We start from the raw sequence: 21,463 nt of genomic DNA on the forward strand, positions 1-21,463 counted from the left end.
ATTGAACCAACAATGTCCTTATCAAATTACCAATGAAATTCACAAAGCTGAAACAAAAAATGTTAAAATTTGGATGGAAGGACAAAAGACCCTGAATAGTCAAAACAATCTTGAAAAAGAAGAACGGAGGTGGGGGAATCACACTTCCTGACTTTAGACTATACTACAAAGCTACAGTAATAAAAACACTACAGTATTGACACAAAAACAGACACATAGATCAATGGAACAGGATAGAAAGTCCAGAAATAAACCCATGCACTTATGGTCAATTAATCTATGACAAAGAAGGCAAGAATATACAATAGAGAAAAGACAGTCTCTTCAACAAGTGGTGCTAGGAAAACTAGACAGCTACCTGTAAAGGACTGAAATTAGAACATTCTCTAACACCATAAAAAAATAAACTCAAACTAGATTAAAGACCTAAATGTAAGACCAGATATTATAAAACTCATAGAGGAAAACATAGGCAGAACACTCTTGGACATAAATCACAGCAATGTATTTTTTGAACCAGCTCCTGGAGTAATGGAAATAAAAGCAAAAATAAACAAATGGAATCTAATTAAACTTAAAAGCTTTTACATAGCTAAGGATACCATCAACAAAGCGAAAAGACAACCTACAGAATGGGAGAAAATATTTGCAAATGATGTGATCAACAAGGGACTCATTTCCAAAATATACAAACAGCATAAACCTTAATATCAAAAAAACAAGAAACCCAATCCAAAAGTGGGCAGAAGACCTCAACAAGCAATTCTCCAATGAAGAAATACAAATGATCAGTAGGCACATGAAAAAATGCTCAATATCACTAATTATCAGAGAAATACAAATCAAAACTACGATGAAGTATCACCTCACACCAGTCAGAATGGCCATCATTCAAAAGTCCACAGATGACAAATGCTGTAGAGGCTGTGCAGAAAAGGGAACCCTCCTACACTGTTGGTGGGAGTGTAGATTGGTGCAGCCACTATGGAGTGCAATATGGAAGTTCCTTAAAAAACTAAAAATAGACTTACCATAAGATCCAAGAATCCCACTCCTGGGCATATACTTTGAGGAAAATATAATTCAAAAAGGCACATGCACCCCAATGTTCATAGCAGCACCATTTACAATAGCCAAGACATGGAAACAACCCAAATGTCCATTGACAGATGACTGGATAAAGAAGATGTGGTGTGTATATATATATATTATATATATAATGAAATACTACTCAGCCACAAAAAAATGAACAAAATAATGCCATTTGCAGCAATATGTATGGACCTGAAGATCATCATTCTAAATGAAGTGGGCCGGAAAGAGAAAGAAAAATGCCGTATGATATCACTTATATGTTGAATCCAAAAAAAAAAAAAAAAGGACACAAATGAACTACTTATTATTTATAACATAGATGATTGATTTCTTGAATATGTGTAAGCACATTTGATTGTCCTTTATGATTGGATTACCACATTCTGTTAATTCTTATTTTGTGATTGGCTTTATTATTTTGATAACTATATAAGTTTAAAAAGCTAAAGCTCTAATCTGTTCTTAGAAACAATGAATAGTATACATATAGGCAAACTAAAAAAATATGTGCAGTATATTGTATATATGTATTTGCATGCATTATAGTGTATATGTGCAAACTGTAATAATTCTACCTAAGGAAACTGAAAAGAAAAAAAAAAAGAACAATGAGATACCACTATATACCTAGTAAAATAGCCATAATCAAAAACACTTATACAACCAAATGCTGGCAAGGGTGTGGAACAACAAGAACTCTCATTAACTGCTGATGTGAATTCAAAATGACACAGCCACTTTGTTATTTTTTTCAATTTTTGGTGTGTATTTTCAGTTTTTATTTTTATTTTTTGAAGTACAGTCATTACAATGTGTCAGTTTCTGGTGTACAGCACAATGTCCCAGTCATGCATGTACATATATACCTTGGTTTTCTTATTCTTTTTCATTAAAGGTTATTACAAGATATTGAACATAGTTCCCTGTGCTATCTATTTTTACATATAGTGGCTAGTATTTGTAAATCTCAAACTCCCAAATTTATCCCTTCCATCCCCTTTCCCCGGTAACCATAAGATTGTTTACTATGTCTGTGAATCTGTTTCTGTTTTGTAGATAAGTTCATAGTGTGCTTTTTTTTTTCTTAGATTCAACATATAAGTGATATTATATAGTATTTTTTTTTCCTTTTTCTGGCTTACTTCACTTAGAATGATGATCTTCTAGGTCCATCCATGTTGCTGCAACTGGCATTATTTTATTATTTTTATGGTGAATAGTATTCCATTGTATAAATATACCACAACTTCTTTATCAATCATCTGTTGATGGACATTTGTTTCCATGTCTTGGCGATTGAATATAGTGCTGCTATGAACATTGGGGTGCATGTATATTTTCAAATTAGAGTTCCCTCCAGATGTATACACAGAAGTGGGATTGCAAGATCATAGGGTAAGTTTATTTCTAGTTTCTTGAGGAATCTCTATATTGTTTTCCATAATGGCTGCACCAAACTGCATTCCCACCAGCAGTGTAGGAAGGTTCCCTTTTCTCCACAGCCTCTCCAGTATTTATTGTTCTTGGACTTTTGAATGATGGCCATTCTGACTGTTGTGAGGTGGTAACTCATTGTAGTTTTGATTTGCATTTCTCTGATAATTAGTGATATTGAGCATTTTTTCATGTGCCTATTGGCCACTTGTATGTCTTCATTGGAGAAATGTTTATTTAGGTCCTCTGCCCATTTTTGGATTGGGTTGTTTGTTTTTTGTTAGTAAGTTGTATGAGATATTTATATATTCTGGAAATTAAGCCTTCATCAGTCGCATCATTGACAAATATATTCTCCCATTCCATAGGTTGTTGTTTTGTTTTGCTTATGGTTTCCATTGCTGTGCAAAAGCTTATAAGTTTAATTAGGTCCCATTTATTTATTTTTACTCTTACTTCTATTGCCTGGGAAGACTACCTGAAGAGAACATTGCTAAGATTTATGTCACAGAATATTTTGCCTATGTTTTCTTCTAGGAGATTTATTGTGTCTTGTCTTATTTTTAACTCTTTAAGCCATTTTGAGTTTATTTTTGTGTATGGAGTTGGGGAGTGTTCGTACTTCATTGATTTACATGCTGCTATCCAGTTTTTCCAACACCACTTGCTGATGAAACTATCTTTTCTCCATTGTCTTTCCTTGCCTCCTTTGTCCAAGATTAATCGACCATAGGTCTGAGAGTTTATTCCAGGGCTCTCTATTATGTTCCATTGATCCATATGTATGTTTCTGTGTCAATACCATGCTGTTTTGATTACTGTAGCTCTGTAGTATTGTCTGAAAATTGGGAGGGTTATTCCTCCAGCTTCATTCTTTTTCTTCCATATTGCTTGGGCAATTCTTAGTTTTTCATGATTCCATATAAATTTTAGGATTGTTTGTTCTGGTCCTGTGAAAATGTCCTGGGTAATTTGTTAGGGATTGCATTAAATCTGCAGCTTGCCTTGGGCAGTATGGACATTTTAATGATATTGATTCTTCCAATCCAAGAGCATGGGATATCTTTCCATCTCTTAAAGTCATCTTTAATTTCCTTAGTCAATGTTTTGTAGTTCTCCGTGTATAATTCTTTCACCTCCTTGGGCAGATTTATTCCTAAGTATTTCATTGTTTTGGACACAATTTTAAAAGGGATTGTTTCTTCACTTTGTTTTACTGCAAGTTAGTGTAAAGAAATGCAACTGATTTTGTATGTTAATCTTGTATCATGATATCTTGCCAAATTCTTTTATCAGCTCTAGTAGTTTTTGTGTGGAGTTTTTATGGTTTTCTATATATAGTATCATGTCATCTGCATATACTGACAATTTTACCTCTTCTTTTTCAATTCCAATCCCTTTTATTTCTTTTACTTGTCCTAGTGCTGTGACTAAGACTTCTGAGACTATATTGAATAGAAGTGATGAGAGTGGGTATACTGGTCTTATTCCAGATTTTAGTGGGAAGGCTTTCAGTTTTCACCATTCAGTACTATGATGGCTGTAGGCTTCTCATAAACAGCTTTAATTATGGTGAGATATGTTCCATCTATACCCCTTTTGGTAAGAGTTTTTATCATGAATGGGCATTGAATTTTATCAAATGCTTTTTCTACATCTATTGAGATGATCATGTGATATTAGTCCTTTCTCTTGATGTGGTATATCATATTGATTGATTTGTATATGTTGAATCATCCTTGTGTCCCTAGGATGAATCCAATTTGATCATGGTGAGTGATCTTTTTTATGTGCTGTTGGATTCTGTTTACTAATATTTTGGTAAGGATTTTGCATCTATGTTCATCAGTGATATTGCCCTGTAATTTTCATTTTTGTTAGTGTCTTTGGTTTCAGTAACAGGGTGATGGTGGCTTCTTAGAATGAGTTTGGGAGTACTCCCCACTTTTCAATCTTTTAGAAGAGTTTGAGAAGGACTGGTATGAATTCTTCTTTGTATGCTTGGTAAAATTCCCTGGTGAAGCCATATGATCTTGGACTTTTGTTTGTAGGGAGGGTTTTTACTGCTAATTCTACTTCATTTATAGTGATCAGTCTGTTCAAGTGGTCTATTTCTTTTTGATTCAGTCTTGGTGGACTATATGTTTCCAGAAACTTGTCCACCTCCTCTAGGTTATCCATTTTGCTTCCATATAGTTTTTCATAATATTCTCAAATGATGTTCTGTATTTCTGTGTTATTTTTTGTAATTTCACCATTTTCCTTTCTTATTTTGCTTATTTGTGCTCTGTCTTTTTTCTTCTTCGTGAGTTTGGCCAGAGGTTCTTCGATTTTATTTACTCTTTCAAAAAATCATCTTTTGGTTTGATTGATTCTTTTTCTATTTTTTTTCCTAAGAATGCTTTTCTTGCCTTAAAAATCCTCTGTGCTCTGCCAGTTCATTCCTCCCTCCCCTAAAACCTGCAACCACTGATCTTTCAATGTCTGCCCAGGTTGCCTTTTCTAGCATGTCATTTAGTTGGAGTCATATAACAAATAGTATTTTTGGATTGGTATTTTTCACTTAGTAATATGCATTTAAGATTCTACCTCTGTTTTCATGGCTTGATAGCACATTTCCTTTTTTTGCTGAATAATACTCCATTGTCTGTAGGTACCAGTTTATTTATCCATTCATCTGCTGAAGCACATCTTGGTTGCTTTCAAGTTTTTGGCAGTTACAGATAAAGTTGCTATAAACATGTGTAGCTTTTTGTGTGTGGATGTAAGATTTCAAGATTTCAATTCCTTTGGGTAAATCTCAAGTGGTATGATTGCTGAAACTTATGCTAAGAGCATCTTTAGTTTTGTAAGAAACTTCCAAACTGCCTTCCAAAGTGGCTGCAGCATTTTGGATTTTTTTTGTTTTTGTTTTTTCTTATTTTTTGTTTTTGTTTTTTTTTTTTTTTTCTTATTATGTCATATGAGCTCCTTACGTATTCTGGAGATCAAGCCTTTGTCAGTTTCATCATTTGCAAAAATTTTCTCCCATTCCTTAGGTTGTCGTTTTGTTTTACTTATGGTTTCCTTTGTTGCACAGAAGCTTGTAAGTTTAATTAGGTCCCATTTGTTTATTCTTGCTTTTATTTCTATTGCTTCAGTATATTGCCCAAGAAGAACATTTTTGAGATGTATGTGAGATAATGTTTTGCCTATATTTTCCTCTAGGAGGTTTGAAATTATTAATGAGAATGACCTAAATACTACCAGAAAAGATTTTCCACAACTAAATATAGAAAGAAAGAAAAAACACAGAGAGATGGGTAAGAGGAGTGGAGATGCAATATACTCAAGACCAACATCTCAATGTACATGACCCACAAGTGGGAGGATAATCACAATTACAGAGAATCTCCACAAGGAATGAAGGATCTGAGCCCCACATCAAGATTCCCAGCCCAAGGGTCCTGCTCTGGGAAGATGAACCCACAGAAACTCTGACCTTGAAAACCAGTGGGGCTTGTATACTGGAGAGCCAGTGGGAGGTAGAAAACAGAGACTCTGTTCTTAGATGGCACACACAAAATGTCACATGCTCTGAGACCTGCTACAGAGGCAGTAATTTTAAAGAAACCTGAGTCAGATCCACATGCTGATCTCCCATGGAATGCCTCCCAAAAAGGCAGGAGGCAACTGGGACTCCCCTAGGTACATAGACTATGGTGGCAGCCATTTATAGGAACTCATTCTACCACAAGGACTCTGGTGCTGGAAAGCATCATTTTGGAGTCCTCCCTATGGTCTAAAAGTGCCAGAGGCTTTCCTACCCATCAGAGGGCCATCACCACTACCAGTACATGGAAGAAACAGCAAGCAGCCCAAAGACACAGCCTCACCCACCAACCAGGTCAGCCCAGCCTAAAATTTTGCCCACAGTAGTCAGCCCCACAAAACAAAGGAGCCCACATGGGGGCACCCCTAGAGTATAGAACTCTGGTGGCAATACAGGAATGTGCTGCTCAGCCCCATAAGATGTCTTTTACATAAAGCTACTTCTCCAAGATTGGGAAACATAATCAACCTAACTAATGCATAGAAATAAAAACAGAGCATTAAGCAAAATGTGGCCATAGAGAAATATGTTCATTACAAAGGAATAAGATAAAACCTTATAATAAGAAATAATTGAAGTGGAAATAAGCAATCTATTGGATAAGGAGTTCAAGGTAATGATCATAAAGATGCTCAATGAACTCAGGAGAAGAATGGATGAATACCGTGAGAAGTTAAAAAAGGTTAGAAAATAAAAGAAGCAAATGTAGCTGAACACAATAATTGAAATTAAAACTACACTAGAAGGAATGAACATTAGATTAAATGCTACAGAGGAATGGATCAGATAACTGGAAACAGAGATGTGGAAATCACTCAAGCAGAATAGAAAAAGAAAACTGTGTTTTTAAATGACAGTAGTTTGAGACCTTTGGCACAACATCAAGCAGAAAAAAAAGACCACAATTGGAAGTATAAAAGTTACAAAATGAAAAATCTCCTTGGTAGAGGCAAATACACAGCAAAGGTAGTTGATCATCTACTCATAAAGCTTGTAGAAATATTAAAAGACAAAAATAGTGAAAATCATCTGTATCCTCAAAAATAGTTAAGGGATACACAAAACAAAAAGATTTAAAATATGATGTCAAAACCATTGTACATGGGAAGGGGAGTAAAAATGTCAGGTTGTTAAAATGTGTTCAAGCATGAGCAATCACAGTATATTTATATAACACAAACCAAAAATCTATAATAGCTACACATCCAAAATAAGAAAGGAATCCATACATAACACTAAAGATATTCATCAAATAATAAGAGAAAAGAGTAAACAAGTCCAAAAAACTGAAAAGTATGGAAGACTCCTAAATTCATTCTATGAGGCCGCTATTACTCTAATATCAGAACCAGATAAAGACAGTAGAAAAAGAGAAAATTACAGGCCAAAATCTCTGATGAATATAAATGCAAAACTCCTCAACAAAATATTAGCAACCAAATTCAACAATATATTAAAATGATCAAATGCCATGATCAAGTGGGATTTATTCCAGGGATGCAAGGATGGATCAATATCCACAAATGAATCAATGTGATATGGGACATTAACAAAAGGAAGTATAAAAATCACATGACAATCCAATAGATGCAGAAACAGCATTTGACAAAACTCAACATCAATTCATGATAAAAACTCTCAACAAAGTGGGTATAGAGGGAACATAGCTCAACATAATAAAGGCCATTTGTGACAAACTCACAGCTAACATCATACTCAACTGTGAAAAGCTGAACAATTTTCTCTAAGGTCAGGAAAAAGACAAGGATGCTCACTTCTGACACTTCCATTTAACATAGTGTTGGAAGTCCTAACCACAGCAGTCAGACAAGATAAAGAAACAAAAGGTATCCAAATTGGATGGGAACAAGTAAACTTGTCACTATTTGCAGATGACATGATACTATATATAGAAAACCCTAAAAGTCTCTACCAAAAACTTTTAAAACTAATAAATGAATTCAGTAAATTTTCAGGATATAAGGTTAATATACAGAAACCTGTTGCTTTTCTATACCTTGATAATGAACTATCAGAAAGAGAAAGCAAGAAAACTATCTTTTTTAAAATCCTATTCAAAAGAATAAAATACTGAGGAATAAATTTAACCAAGGAAGTAAAAGGCCTATACTCTGAAAACTATAAAATATTGATAAAGAAAACTGAAGATAATACAGAGAAATAGAAAGATATCCCATATTCATGGATTGGAAGAATTAGTATTGCTAAAATGGCCATACTACACAAAGCAATCTAGAGATTTAATGCAATCCCTATCAAAACACCCATGACATTTTTCACAGAACCAGAAAAAATAATCCTAAAATTTATATGAAACCGCAAAAGATCTCGAATTGCCAAAGCAATCTTGAGAAGCAGGAGGTATCACACTCACTTACTTCAGACTATACTCCAAAGGCACAGTAACCAAAACAGCATGGTACTGGCACAAAAACAGACACATATCAGTGTAACAGAACAGAGAGACCAGAAATAAACCTATGCATTGATGGTCAATTAATCTATGACAAAGGAGGAGGAAAAAATACAACAGAGAAAAGACAGTCTCTTCAGTAAGTGTTGCTGGGAAAACTGGACAGCTACACATAAAAGAATGAAATTAGAACATTTTCTCTCACCATATACAAAAATAAACTCAAAATGGATTAAAGACCAAAATGTAAGACCTGAAACCATGAAACTCCTAGAAGAAAACAAAGACAGGACACTCTTTGACATAAATCATAGTGATATTTTTTGTATCTGTCTCCTAAGACAAAAGAAGTAAAAACAAAAATGAACAAATGGGTCCTAATTAACCTTAAAACCTTTTTCACAGCAAAGGAAACCACTGGTTTGATTAAAAGACAACCTACTGAACAGGAGGAAATATTTGCAAATGATATGACCAATAAGGGGTTAATATCCAAAATATATAAACAGCTCATAAATCAGAATATCAAAAAACAAACAACTCAATGAAATATGGGCAGAAGGCCTGTATAGACATCTTTCTTTGTGTCATCTTCAATTTCCTTCATCAGTGTTTTGCAGTTTTCAGAGTATAGGTAACCTCCTTGGTTAAGTTTATTTCTAGGTATTTTGTTGTTTTTGATGCAATGGAAGTGTTTATGCCAGTTATAAAATTCTGGGTTTTGAAGCAAAAAAAAAAGCAAAGAATCATCAATGATATATCCTACAGTCTTTAGGACCTAACATTTAAAATACTTTATTTTCTATATATCTAATTGGTTAATTGTAAATATTGAGAATTCTATCAATTTAATGGAGTGGGAAAAAGGTAACAAGATAAAGCTTTCTTTAGGAGAAAATTCATGAATAGATAATTTAGCAGAACAATGGAATAGATCTTTATTTAAGATAGTACAAAAAAAGTAGAAAAGTCATTTTTTCCTCATTAAACTTTGTTTTAATGGGTCTTAAAATTCTATGACAGATTTTTGATCAAGTTGTTTCCATTAAAAAAACACTTATTTTCAAAACTAATAAGTTAAAACTGCCACACACAAAACAAATGGTCCACTAAATATTCTCCTTTCCTTCTGAAGGTTTTACAATGCATTGTTATCATTAATGAGTCTTTTACTATTAAACTTAAATGGCCAATGAAAACAAACAGTTCAGAGACCGTTCTTCCACCACTGATTAAGACTGGGGTGGCAGGTACTGGGAATAATATTCATTTAGCCTTCTGAGCTTTCTGGGTAGACTTGGTGACCTTGCCAGCTAGTTCTAGGCACATTCTTGTCCATTGTATTGATAACACCCACAGCAACCATCTGTCTCACGTCACTGACAGCAAAATAGCCCAGAAGAGGATAGTTAGAAAAAGCTTTCAACACATATGGGCTTGCCAGGAACCATGTCAATGATGGCAGCTTCACCAGATTTCAAGAACTTGGGGCCATTTTCCAGCTTTTTCCCAGAATGATGATCAATCTTCTCCTTCAGTTCAGCAAACTTGCAAGCAATGTGAGCTGTGCATCAACCCAGCACAGATGCATATTCAGCACTCATCTAGCCTGGATTGTTCAAGGAAATCACCTGAGCTGTGAAGCCAGCTGCTTCCTTTAGTGGATCTTTTTAGCTGTCACCAGCCACAATGCCATGACACATATTCTTCACAGGCACATCCTTGACATTGAAGCCCCACACTGTCCCCAGGGAAGGCTTCACTCGAAGTTTCATGGTGCATTTCAACAGACTTTACTTCAATTGTAACATTGACTGGAGCAAAGGTGACCACCATGGCAAGTTTGAGAACACCAGTCTCCACTAATCTTGTAGACTTCCTGGAGTGGCAGACACAGAGGCTTGTCAGTTGGACAAGCTGGTGGCAGGATGCAGTCCAGAACTTCAAGCAACATGGTTCCATTAGCATTGTCATCTTTATGGGTTACTTTCCATCCCTTGAATCAAGGCATGTTAGCACTTGACTCCAGCATGTTGTCACTGTTCCAGCCAGAAATTGGCACAAATGCTACTGTGTCAGGGTTAAGCCAATTTTCTTAATGTAGGTGCTGACTTCCTTAAAATTTTTCTTGTATCTCTTCTGGCTACAGCATGGCTTAGAAGAATTCATTTTGTTAATGCCAGTAATTAGTTGTTTCACACCCAGAGTATAAGCCAGAGGGCATGATCACGGGTCTGCCCATTCTTGGAGATACCTGCTTCAAATTCACCAATGCAGCAGCAACAATCAGGACAACACAGTAAGCCTGAGATATGCCTGTAATCATGTTTCTGATAAAGTCTATGTGTCCTGGGGCATCAATGATGGTCACATAATACTTGCTGGTCTCGAATATTTACAGGGAGATATCAATGGTGATACTACTGTCACGTTTAACTTTTAATTTCAGGCATACTTGAAAAAGCCCTTTCCCATCTCAGCAGCCTCCTTCTCAAACTTTTCAATGGTTCTTTTGTCAATCCCATCATATTTATAGATCAAATGGCCAGCGGTGCTAGACTTGCCTGAATCTACATGTCCAATGATCACAATGTTGATATGAGTTTTCTCCTTTCCTAAGTTGGCTTAGATTTAGAGGTGGTTTTCATGATACCTGTGTCCTGCAATAAATCCATTGCAAAAAAGAAGAAAAGTATTATTTAAAACATATTGGCTATAAATTATTTAATAATCTTGTTTTGAGAAGAGTTGGTTGCAAAACTCACTTCTCTCTTGCTGCTAAATAGATTGTGGCAATTAGTTTACATCTTTCAGACTCAGTTTTCACATCTGTGGTCACATCACAAAATTTTGACCAAAATCAAACAAGAAAATAGGTGAACATTCCTTATCGTGTGTAAAGTATACTATGTAATAATATGCTTTATAACTATTCTCAAAGGCAAAATATTTATTGTAAAATGATGAGACTCATTAAAATAGCAGTCTCAGAAGAAAATGAGAAGCTACATTTTTCTCCTCCCTATTGAAAACAGACTGACTTATTCCTCAGAAGGAAAAAAATAACCAATATTTAAATAGAGCCTTAAATTGGCCTTTACAGTATGATAATTTATAACAAGAAATATACAGCTTTCATCCCATTTCTTGTACAAAGCTCCTAACATTTTCTAAGTGATAAGAACAGTAAAGTGTCTTTTGATATTCATAAGGAAAATATATACTGCAAAACTACAGTAATCAAAACAGTATGGTACTGGCACAAAAACAGATGCACAGATGAATAGAACAGAATAGAGAGCACAGAAATGAATCCATATGGTCAATTCATCTATGACAAAGGAGGAAAGAATATACAATGGGAAAAAGACAGCCTCTTCAGTAAATGGTGTTTGGAAAACTATATGCATACAAAATCAAACTGGCCTACTCTCTCACACTACACACAAAAATAAATTCCAAATGGACTAAAAACTTAAATATAAGACCTGAAACCATAAAACTTCTACAAGAAAACATAGGCAGAATGTTCTTTGACATCAGTCTTAAAAATTTTTTTGGATATATCTCCTCAGGCAAGGGAAACAAAAGCAAAAATAAACAAATGGGAATGCATCAAAATAAAAAGCTTTTGTGTACAGCAAAGGAAAATATTAACAAAATGGAAAGGTAGCAACTGAATGGGAGAAGATATTTGAAAATGATGTATCCAATAAGTGGCTAATATCTAAAATATATAAAGAATTCATACAACTCAATATCAAAAAATCCAAACTCAATTAAAAATTGGACAAAGGAATTGAATACACATTTTTTGAAAGAAGACATACAGATGGCCAACAGACACATAAAAGATGTTCAACACCACTAATCATCAGGAAAATGCAAACCAAAACACAATGAAAAACACCTCACACCTGTCAGAATGGCTATCATCAAAAAGACAACAAAAAACAAATGTTGGCTAGGATGTGGAGAAAAGGGAACCTTCATGCAGTGTTGGTTAGGAATGTAAATTGGTGCAATCACTGTTGAAAACAGTATGGAAGTTTCTCAAAAAAACTAAAAATAGAAATACCATTCAATCCAGCAATTCTACTCCTGGGGAATTTTGTAAAGAAAATAAAAACACTAAATAGAAAAAATATATTACCCCTATGCTTACTGCAGTCTTATTTACATTAACTAAGATATGGAATCAACCTAAGTGCCCATGGATAGATAAATAGACAAAGAAGTGGTAGTATGTTCATGTATAACTGAAAAAGTGTGCTCTACACTGGAATTTGACACAACATTGTAAAATGACTATAACTCAATAAAAATGTTTTTAAAAAAAGAAGTGGTATACATATATGCAATAAAATATTAGCCATAAAAAATAAAGTCTTGCCATTTATGACAACACGGATGGACCAAAAGGGTAGGCTAAATGAAATAAGACAGGCAGAGAAAGATGATTTAAGTTATATATGGACTCTAAAACACAAAACAAATAAATATAGCAAAGCAGAAAGTCTCACAGATACAGAAAACAAGTGGTTCCTGGAGGGGAGGGATGGTAGTAGGATGAGTGACATAGGTTAGGGAGATTAAGAGGTACAAACTTTCACTTACAAAATAAAGGAATCATGGGGATGAAACATACAACATGGGGGAAATAGTAATATTGTAATAGCTTTGTATGGTGACATATTGTAACTAGGTTTGTGGTGATCTTTTTATAACATAGAGAAATATCATATCACTATGTTGTACATCTGGAACTAACACAGTGTTGTAGGTCAATAATACTTCAATAAATAAATAAGTATATTCTTTTTTAAAAGAGGGAAGACCAAATGGATCTATAAGAGCATCAGGTAAGTTGACTGTTCCACGCTGGTTTTCAGGAGAAAGAGACTAGGAGGAGGAGGAGAAGGAGTTTGAAATCGAAAATGTAGATATTCTACCCAGCAAGATTGTCATTTAGAATTGGAGAGATAAAGAACTTCCCAGACAAGCAAAAACTAAAAGAATTCAGCAATACTAACCTATCCTAAAAGAAATATTGAAAGGTCTTCTCTAAATAGAGCAGAAGCAAGAATCTATAGAGAAGAGAATATCACAACTGTAAATGCAATGACAACTACAATGAACAGCAAAAGAATAAACAGGAAGATTTCAAAGAGGACATCAAAAATTATAAAATGTGGGGGAAGTGAGTAAAAAATGTAGATTTTTTCCCTTTTCTTAGAATGTGTTCGACCTACATGATGATCACTCAAAGCAAGTAGATATAGTAACAGGTTAACATACTTGAAAAACAAGGTACCCACAAATAAAAGCATAGAATTGAGACACAAAAACCAAAAAGAACAGAACTCAAGCACAATACAACTGAAAATCATCAATCCAAAAAAGGATAAACAAAAATAAAAAGAAAGGAATAGGATTTCCAGTCAAGATGGTGGAGTAGTAGGACCGAGAACTTGCCTCTCCTTGCAGCTACAACAAAACCACAACCAACTTTTGAACGGTCATTGAGAAAAAAGACTGGTGCCTAGCAAGAAAGATCTGCTTCAACTGGAAGCATTGAAAGAGAACCACAACAGGAAGGTAGGAGGGGTGTGCTCACTATATAGTTGGGCCCCATACACCCCTGGTGGGCAACCCAAAAGCTGAAGAACAACTAAGTCACAGAGGTGTTCCCACAAGAGTGAGAGTTCTGAGCCACATGTCAGACTCCCCAGACCAGGGTTCCAGCAGTGGGAGGAGGAGACCCAAGGACATCTGGGTTTGAGGGCCAGTGGGGCTTAACTTAAGGAGCTCCACAGGACTGGGAGAGACAGAGACTTAACTCTCTTGGGAAGCACATAGGGATCTCGCATGACCCAGGTCCAGGGGCAGAGACAGTGATTGCATAGGAACCTGGGCCAGAATTACCTGCTGGTTTTGGAAGTTCTCCTGGGGAGTTAGGGGAGTGCTACAGATCATCCAGGGGACACAGAAGCTGGTGACAGGTATTCTGGGAGTGTTCACCTAAATGAGCTTCCCTGGAAGCTGATTTCTTGATTGGGTCAGTAGCACGAAGACCTAGGCCCACCCAACAGCCTGTAGGCTTAAGGACTAGGAACTCTCAGGCCAAACAACACACTGGGTGGAAACACAGCCTCACCCATCAGGAGACATTCTGAACCACAAATGCCTCTAAGTAGGACTCCATCCACCAGAAGTCCAGCACCAAGCTTCACCCAGCAGTGGGCAGACACTGACCCCTCCTGCCAGGAAATCTACATAAGCCTCTGGCGGTCTCATCCACCAGGGGGCAGATATCAGAAATAAGAAAATGATAGTCCCAAGCCTATGGAAGGAATCCAAAAACACAGGCCAGACTCTATACTGGGACCAATGCAACCCTGCCCCTTGGGTGACAAGAGAGGAGTGTACTGCTGGGACACACAGGGCATCTCCCACAGAGGGCCACTTCTCCAAGGTCAAGAATCATAACTAGCCTATCTAAAAACACAAAGAGAAAGACAGACAAAATGAGGTGGCAGAGGAACTTCCTCCAGGACAAGGCACAAGATAAAATCACAGAAGAAAAAATAAGTGACAAGGAGATAGGCAATTTATCTGAGAAAGAGTTTAGAATGATGATGAAGATATTCAGAGAACTCAAGAGAAGTAAAGATGCACAGAGTGAAGTTTATAGCAAAGAGCTGGAAAATATAAAGAATACACAGAGTTGAAGAATAAATTATTGAAATGAATAACACACTAGAAGGAACTAAGAATAGACTAAATGAGGCAGAAGTGAGAAGAGGACATTAGTGAGCTAGAAGACAGAAGAGTGGAAATCAATATTGAAGAACAGAAAAAAGAAAAAAGAATGAAAACAAATGAAGATAATTTAGGAGAACTCTGGGACAATATGAAGCACACTAATATTTGCATTATAGGGGTCCCAAAAATGAAGAAAGGGAGAAAGGTCCTGAGAAATTTTTTGAAGAGATACTAACTGAAAACTTCCCTAACTGGGGAAAGGAAACAATCACCCAAGTCCAGGAAGCCCAGAGAGTCCCACACAGGATCAACCCAAAGAGGAATACACCAAGGCACATACTAATCAAATTCACAAAAATTAAGGATAAGGAGAGATTATTAAAATCAGCAAGACAAAAGCAACAAATAACATACAAAGGAACTCTCATAAGGCAATCAGCTGATTTTCAGCAGAAACCCTTCAGGTCAGAAGTGAGTGGCATAATATATTTAAAGTGCTGAAAGGGAAAAAGTTACAGCCAAAAATAATTTATCCAGCAAGGCTCTCATTTAGACTTGATGGAGAAATCAAAAGATTCACAGATAAACAAAAATTAAAAGAATTCAGCACCTCCAAACCAGCTTTACAAGAAATATTAAAGGAGCTTCTCTAGTCATCAAAGCACAAGAAAAGAGAACAAAAAGAAGAAAGAGAAAAATATCACCTACAAAAACAAACTCAAAACAATTAACAAAATGGCAGTAAGAACACACCCATCAATAATTACCTGTAAATGGGTTAACCACTCCAACCAAAAGACACAGACTGGCTGAAAGAATACAAAAGCATGACCCATATATATGCTGTCTACAAGAACACACTCAGAGCTAGAGATACATGCAGGTTGAAAGTAAGGATATGGCAAATGATATTCCATGCAAACAGAAACAAGAAGAAAGCTGGAGTAGCAATACTTATATCAGAAAAATAGATTTTAAAATAAAGACTGTTACAAGAGACAAAGAAGGGCACTACATAATGCTTAAGGGATCAACCCAAGAAGAGGATATAACAATTGTAAATAGATATGCACCCAACATAGGAGCACCTCAATATATAAGGCAACTTTTAACAGACATAAAAGGAGAAATTGACAATAACACAATAACAGTGAGGGATCTTAACACCCCACGTACACCAATAGACAGGTCATCCAGACAGAAAATCAATAAGGAAATACAGTCCCTAAATAACACATTAGACCAGTGGACCTAATTGATATCTATAGAGCATTCCACCAAAAAACAACAGAATATACATTCTTCTCAGATGCACATGGAACATTCTCCAGAATCGACCACATGCTGGCCCACAAAGCTAGCCTCAGCAAATTTAAGAAAATTGAAATTTTACCAAGCATCTTTTCAGACCACAATGCTATTAGGTTAGAAATCAACTACAAGAAAAAAACTGCAAAAACAGCAAACACATAGAGGCTAAACAATATGCTACTACACAGTGGATCACAGAAGAAATCAAAGAGGAAATCAAAAAACAGTTTGAGACACATGAAAAAGAAAACACAACAATCCAAAATCTCTGGGACACAGTAAAGCAGTTCTTAGAGGGAAGTTTATAGAGACACAAGCGTACTTCAGGAAAGAAGAAAATCTCAAGTAAACAACCTAACCTTACACCTAAAGCAGCTGGAGAAAGAAGAACAAACAAACCCCAAAGTTAGTAGGAGAAAAGAAATCATAAAGATTAGAGCAGAAACAAATGAAATACAGACCAAAAAAATAGAAAAGATCAATTAAACTAAAAGCTGGTTCTTTGAAAAGACAAACAAAATTGATAAGCCTTTACTCAGACTCATGAAGAAAAAAAGGTAGAGGGCCCAAATTAACAAAATCAGAAATGAGAAGGAGAAGTTACAACTGATACCACAGAAATTCAAGAGATCATAAGAGGATACTATGAGCAACTATATGCCAACAAAAATGAAAAGCAGAAGAAATGGACAATTTCTCAGAAAGGTACAATTTGCCAAGACTAAACCAGGAAGAAATAGACAATAGGAATAGACCAATTACCAGTACTGAAATAGAATCAGTAATTTAAAACCTCCCAACAAACAAAAGTCAAGGGCCAGATGGCATCACAGGTGAATTCTATCAAACCTTTAGAGAAGAGTTAACACCTATCCTTCCGAAACTATTACAAAAAATTGCAGAGAAAGGAACACTTCTAAATTCATTCTATGAGGCCATAATCACCCTGATACCAAAACCAGACAAGGATATCACAAAAAAAAAGAAAATTATAGGCCAATATTACTTATGAATATAGATGTAAAAATCCTCAACAAAATACTAGCAAATCAACTCCAACAATGCATTAAAAGGATCATACACTGTGACCAAGTTGGATTTATCCCAGAGAAGCAGGGATTTTTCAATATATGCAAATCAATCAACATGATACACTACATTAAAAAATTGAAGAATAAAAATCATATGATACTCTCAATAGATGCAGGAAAAGCTTTTGATAAAATTCAACACCCATTTATGATGAAAACCTCCAGAAAGTGGGCATAGACAGAATATACCTCAATATAATAAAAGCCATATATGACAAATCTACAGCTAACATTATACTTAATGTGGAAAAGCTGAAAGCATTCCCTCTAAGATCAGAAACAAGACAAGGATGTCCACTCTCGCTTTTATTCAACATAGTATTGGAAGTCTTATCCATAGCAATCAGAGAAGGAAAAGAAATAAAAGCAATCCAAATTGGAAATGAAGAAGTAAAACTGTCACTGTTTGCAGATGACATAATACTACATAGAAAACCCTAAAGTAGCGATTAGAAAACTACTAGAACTCATAAATGAATATGGTAAATTTGCAGGGTACAAAATTAATATACAGAAATCTGTTGAATTTCTATACACAAACAATGAAATAGCAGAAAGGGAAATTTACCATCGTGCCAAAAAGAATAAAATACCTAGGAATAAACCTACCCAAGGAGGCAAAAAACCTGTATGCTGAAAACTATAAGACACTAATGAAGGAAATTGAAGATGACATAATCAAATGGAAAGATATATGGTGTTCATGGGTTGAAAGAATCAATATTGTTAAAACGGTCATACTGCCTAAGGCAATTTACAGATTCAATGCAGTCCCTATCAAGTTATCAATGACATTCTTCACAGAGCTAGAACAAAAAATGTTTAAATTTGTATGGAAAGACAAAAGACCTTGAATAGCAAAAACAATCTCGAAAAAAAAGAATGGAGCTGGGGGAATAATGCTCCCTGACTTCAAACTATACTACAAAGCTACAGTAATAAAAACACTATGGTACTGGCACTAAAACAGACACATAGATCAAAGGAACAGGATAGAAAGTCCAGAAATAAACCCATGCATGTATGGTCAATAAATCTATGGCAAAGGAGGTAAGAACATACAATGGAGAAAAGACAGGCTCTTCAATAAGTCGTGCTGGTAAAACTGGACAGCCACTTGTAAAAGACTGAAATTAGAACATTCTCTAACACCATGTACAAAAATAAACTCAAAATGGATTAAAGACCCAAATGTAAGACCAGATATTATAAAACTCATAGAGGAAAACATAGGCAGAACACTCTTGGACATAAGTCACAGCAATATATTTTTTGAACCAGCTCCTAGAGTACTGGAAATTAAAGCAAAAATAAACAAATGGGATCTAATTAAGCTTGAAAGCTTTTGCACAGCTAAGGATACCATCAACAAACTGAAAAGACAACTTACAGAATGGGAGAAAATATTTGCAAATGATGTGATCAACAAAGGACTCATTTCCAAAATATACAAACAGCTTATACACTTTAATATCAAAGAAACAAGCAACCAACTCCAAAAGTGGGCAGAGGACCTAAACAAGCAATTCTCCAATGAAGACATACAAATGGCCAATAGGCACATGAAAAAAATGCTCAGCATCGCCAATTGTCAGAGAAATATATAAAACAAAAACTACACTGAGATATTACCTCACACCAGCTAGAATGGCCATCATTGAAAAGTCTACAAATGATAGATGCTGGAGAGGATGTGGGGAAAGGGGAACCTTCCAACACTGTTGGTGGGAGTGTAGATTGCTGCAGCCACTATGGAGGACAGTATGGAGGTTCCTTAAAAAACTTAAAATAGACTTACCATGTGACCCAGCAATCCCACTCCTGGGCATATATCCAGAGAAAAATAAAATTCAAAAAGTCACATGCACCCCAATGTTCATAGCAGCACTATTTACGATAGCCAAGACATGAAACAACCAAAATGTCCATCAACATATACAATGGAACACTACACAGCCATAAAAAAGAATAAAACAATGCCATTTGCAGCAATATGGATGGACCTGAAGATTGTCATTCTAAGTGAAGTGGACGGGAAAGAGAAAGAAAAATGCCATATGAATCATTAATATAAGAAATCTGAAAAATAATAACAATCATAATAAGGACACAAATGAACTAAATATTATTTTGATTTTTTGAATATGTGTAAGCACATTTCACTATCCTTTATGATTGGATTACCGTATTCTGATGATTCCTATTTTGTAGTTGGCTTTATTCCTTTGATAAGTATGTAAGTTTAAAAAGCTAAAGATCTAATCTATTCTTAGAAACAATTTTTTTAGTTTGCATATATAATTAGTACATATATGCAAACTAAAAAATATGCAGTATACTGTATATATGTATTTACATCCAATATAATGTGTCTGTGCAGTCAAACTGTAATAAATCTACCTAGTAAAACTGAAAAAGGAGGAAAAACAGAAAGGAACAAAGAAGAAATACAAAAACAACTGGAAAACAGGCCTTATAAAGGCAATAAGTACACATCTATCAATAATTACCTTAAATGTCATAGGAATAAATGCTCCACTCAAAAGACATAGAGTGGAAGATACATTGGCAGCAACATGGATGTTCCTGGAGAATGTCATTCTAAGTGAAGTAAGCCAGAAAGAGAAAGAAAAATACCATATGAGATCACTTATATGAGGAACCTAAAAACAAAACAAAACATAAATACAAAACAGAAACAGACTCATAGACATAGAATACAAACTTGTGGCTGCCAAGGGGGTGGGAGGGTGGGAAGAGACAGACTGGGATTTTAAAATGCAGAATAGATAAACAAGATTATACTATATAGCACAGGGAAATATAAACAAGATCTTGTGGTAGCTCATAGCAAAAAAAAAAAAAGTGACAATGAATATATATATGTTCATATATAACTGAAAAATTGTGCTCTACATTAGAATTTGACACAACATTGTAAAATGACTATTACTCAATAAAAAAAGTTTAAAAAAAAGACATAGAGTGGCAGATTGGATAATAAAACAAGAGCCTACAATATGCTGTCTACAAGAGACTCACTTTAGGGAGAAGGACACACATAAATTGAAAGTGAGAGGATGGAAATATATTTCATTCAAATTAAAATAACAAGAAATCAGGGGTAGCAATACTCATATCAGACAAAATAGACTTTAAAACAAAGGCCATAAAGAAAGATAAAGGAAGACAACACATAATGATGAAATGATCAATACAAGAAGAGGATATTACTCTTGTTAACATATATATACACCCAATATAAAAGCACATAAATATATAAAACAAATACTAACAAACACAAATGAAGAAATTGATAGGATTACAATAATAGCAAGAGACTTTAATATCCCACTTACATCAATGGACAGATCTTCAGACAGAAAATCAGCAATGCAATAGAGATCCTAAATGATGCAATAGAACAATTAGATTTAATTGATATTTTCAGGATATTACATCCAAAATCCACCCAGAATATACATTCTTTTCAAATGGATATGGAACATTCTCTAGGATAGACCACAAACTTGGACACAAAACAAGCCTCAACAAATTTAAGAGGATAGAAATTATTTCAAACATCTTTTCTGACCACAACAGCATGAAACTAGAAATCAACCACAGAAAAAGAATTGAGAAAAAAATGATTGCATGGAGACTAAACAACGTGCCACTAAAAAACCAATGGGTCAAGTGTAAAATCAAAGAGGAAATTTTAAAATGTTTTGAGACAAATGA

General features: G+C 35.1%; 1 pseudogene; it reads right to left on the reverse strand.

Annotated features, from left to right (window-relative positions):
• Positions 1-9,422: 9,422 nt before the first annotated feature.
• The window catches only part of LOC105081606 (elongation factor 1-alpha 1 pseudogene), a 38,969-nt pseudogene continuing 26,928 nt past the window's right edge, over positions 9,423-21,463 (reverse strand).

Source organism: Camelus bactrianus, chromosome X (genome assembly GCF_048773025.1).
Source record: "Camelus bactrianus isolate YW-2024 breed Bactrian camel chromosome X, ASM4877302v1, whole genome shotgun sequence".
NCBI lineage: Eukaryota > Metazoa > Chordata > Mammalia > Artiodactyla > Camelidae > Camelus > Camelus bactrianus.